General features: G+C 41.2%; 1 protein-coding gene across 1 annotated transcript in view; it reads right to left on the bottom strand.

The window, feature by feature from the left end:
- Positions 1-1,328: 1,328 nt before the first annotated feature.
- Positions 1,329-3,231, bottom strand: part of LOC137988309 (uncharacterized) — a 5,418-nt gene continuing 3,515 nt past the window's right edge. Inside the window, exon 4 of the mRNA XM_068834343.1 lies at positions 1,329-3,231. This exon is cut by the window's right edge and continues 1,326 nt beyond it. The gene's annotated coding sequence lies outside the window, so the exon portion shown is untranslated.

The raw sequence follows: 3,231 nt of genomic DNA, 5'->3' as shown, positions 1-3,231 counted from the left end.
ATTGGGAATTAAAAGTTCGGAAAGTCATGGAGAACATTTTTTTAACCAAATCTGAAAAAAAATTGTGAAGGTCACCCGCATTCTCCCAGGGAAGAAAAAAACACACAACGGAAAAAAAGAGAGCATGCAAGCTAAACACAAGTTCTTTCTTTTCGTCACATATATTTACAAACGTTCTGAAGTTATTTACAAGATTTCTAAAAAGTCGAGAAAACTATTTACCAAAAAAGGTTTCCAACTGTCTATTTACAAGTTTACCTTAATTGAGGCAGGAACAAAAAAATTGGTTGGCAGCATCCAGGGCAGCGGCGAAGGTCCGGGAAGTAATATGCTTTCTGGTTTTCTATTTTGTGGAACCGCTCACATCGGGAACACCTGAAAAGTCCGGGTTTGCTTCTGGAGGGCGAGTTTGTGGCCGAGACTACTGCGTCGTATGACACTGGGCAAGTGGCTAGCTTTTCTAGGAGGAAAAAGATAGCAAGAACAAAATGAGTCTCCTTGATGATCATCTTCAGGTAAGGGTTGTAGGCAAAACTCACCAATCTCCTCCACCAGGGTTTTCATCGTATCCCTGTGCTCTGCCCACGGTTTTCTTGTGAAAATCTTCTCCTTCAGCTGTGGTGGGAGACGAAAAAGTCATTGTCACAGTATGCTTATCTGCTCGAGCTGACGGGACAAAATTAAAACCGTTTATTGTGTTTCGTGGCGCGAAGCGAGAGTCGAAGAAGCTAGACAAAGATTATAAGCATAAATGCGTTATAGCCACATCAGCCAATGCCTGGATGAATGAAGAATTAACCCTGAACTGGGTGAGAAGCTAATAAACGCCCACTCTCCAATGAACGCCCCATATCTAATAGACGCCCCCCTTGAGGTGTATACTTTGTATTAGACGCCCCTCTCTAATAAACGCCCCTTGTCTAATAGACGCCCCCCCCCCCTTCCCCCACCCCATCCCCCAAGAATCGCATCAAAAATAAAGAAAACTCTTAAAGTGCATATGAAGTAGATTTTTTTTTTGGCGTAATTTTACAGCTTTTTATATGTACTTTTTGAAATGGAAAAAACCGAATAGTGTTACAGAGCGAAAAATTGGAGTTTTTTTTTGTCTGAAGTGCGCTCTGTTCAGCATAAAAGTGGGTCCGGGGACTGGTAACCAGTTTTCAAGTGATGACGTAGGAAATTGTTTGAGTGATCTGCGTTTCTCACAATTTCTCACCTTTTATATATGCAACGGAGAGATATTTTTTAAGGTTCATCGCTTTTTTCGGGGTCAAGATGTCTGACACGGATGAATACATGTCTTCCGATACCAGTTCAAGTATTCTCTTTTTTCACGCATCCCACAATGCTTCGCGCCTTGGGGGGTAAACAGAAGTTTTTCATTTGGTTTCGTGTTACAGTGCTGCGTATGAACATGGGGAAAAATGATTTCTGTTGCGCCCCTGGTTGTTCTGATACTAGAAAAAAGAAAGGAGAATTGCAGTTTTATCGTATTCCAAAGGATATTAACCGAAGAAAGGTTTGGTTGAAGAGAATCCGTAGAAAGAACTTCTCGCCGACTGACAACACGCGGCTCTGCTCCGTGCATTTCTTTGGAGGTCAGAAATCTGATGAAATTGACAGTGTATCCTACAATCGATTAAAAAGACAAACGCAACTAGATTTATTTTGACAACGTTTCGACATCGTCCAATGTCATCGTCAGGCAATGAATTTTAATCGGATGAAGCATAACTTATAGTACAAGAACAATAGAATACTATATGCTATTAATAGTACGCTAACAATAAATGTGAAATCTAAGTAAATAGTTTTGCCCTGACAGAGTCTGACTGCACATTAAGTGATGGTTTTAATTCTTTGATGTAGAACATCTCATGAATTAAGCAATCAAATTTCGATGCGCAATCTACCAGCAATAATAATAAAAACACCATTAGAATCGCCTTGCCATTTATTGACCAAAAACCAGCCGATGTTGTGAAGCGCCAACTTACTCAGCTAAATAAGAAACTGGATATAGATCTACAGCCAGTTTTTGTCAGCCGCAAGCTCGAGGATGTCCTTAAATTCCGTGAGCCCAAACCATCTTTAGTCAGCCAACAACTAGTCGTCTACAAATTTCAATGTGGCTCGTGTGATGCGAGCTATGTTGGCTATACAGCTCGTCACTTGCATCAACGAATTGAGGAACATAGATACTCAGCTATCGGGAGGCATCGCCTAGCAGATCATGGCCAAACAACAGCACCCCCAGCGGCGAGTTTTAGTGTCTTAAAGAAATGCGCAGAATTAAAACCATCACTTAATGTGCAGTCAGACTCTGTCAGGGCAAAACTATTTACTTAGATTTCACATTTATTGTTAGCGTACTATTGTATATATTATTCTATTGTTCTAAGCCCAATTTTACGGCAATAAAATGATTTTGAGCTGTGCCTTTTTTCACTGACCAAAAAGTATTAGTTTAATTAGAGCATGAGAATAGTCTGTCCACACAAGGGGACAGGGCTTGAGAGGGTTATTTTATCAGGCATTTTTTTTTATAAAAAAGAGTTTGTTTTTTAGAACAGCCCTTCCCCCACTTATTCCAAGATGAAACATGAATTGCCAAGTAGAGGTGTTTTCTGAGGGGTGGAGAACAAGGTAGTGGGGGGAGGTTGGAGCCCAAAACCCTCCGAGTGGTATGGATATTATCTGCATCAGTGCATCAAAACAACAGTAACTCTTTGCTCAGGAAAAACATGAGGAGAAATTACTTGCCTTTGCAAGTAGTAAGCATGCTTTTCAGCACAGGGACAAGACAACTAATTTTTTATTGAAACTTCCTATTCATTACAATGTAACTAGCAACAGGAAGGTGATCGAAAACTTCCCCATGCCCTGGCCACAAGTGGCCTATGCAAGGGCTCCAGGTTGCTGAACCTGGCCAGCAGAAAGCAGGACCAAATACTGGCCATAAATCAAATCAAACTATTGCAGATGGCATAAGGCTCAACTTACCCACTGACCCCCCCCCCCCCTCCCCTCCAAGCAGCCTGCCCCAGGTATCAGTGACAGAGACTCCCCTTCAATTTTCGTACATGCCAGTGGGTTGGGAGAGTCCATGTTTTGTCAAATCATGACAGAAAATCAGCCATGTGTATTAATAAAAACGGTAACAACAGTGATAACTACAAGGAAGAATTATCTTTAATAATAACAGGCAGGAGGTGGTTGAAATAAAAA

This window comes from Montipora foliosa, unplaced genomic scaffold, assembly GCF_036669935.1.
Source record: "Montipora foliosa isolate CH-2021 unplaced genomic scaffold, ASM3666993v2 scaffold_413, whole genome shotgun sequence".
Lineage (NCBI taxonomy): Eukaryota > Metazoa > Cnidaria > Anthozoa > Scleractinia > Acroporidae > Montipora > Montipora foliosa.
The sequence above is the reverse complement of the archived record's forward strand: the minus strand, read 5'-3'. Positions and strand labels throughout refer to the sequence as shown.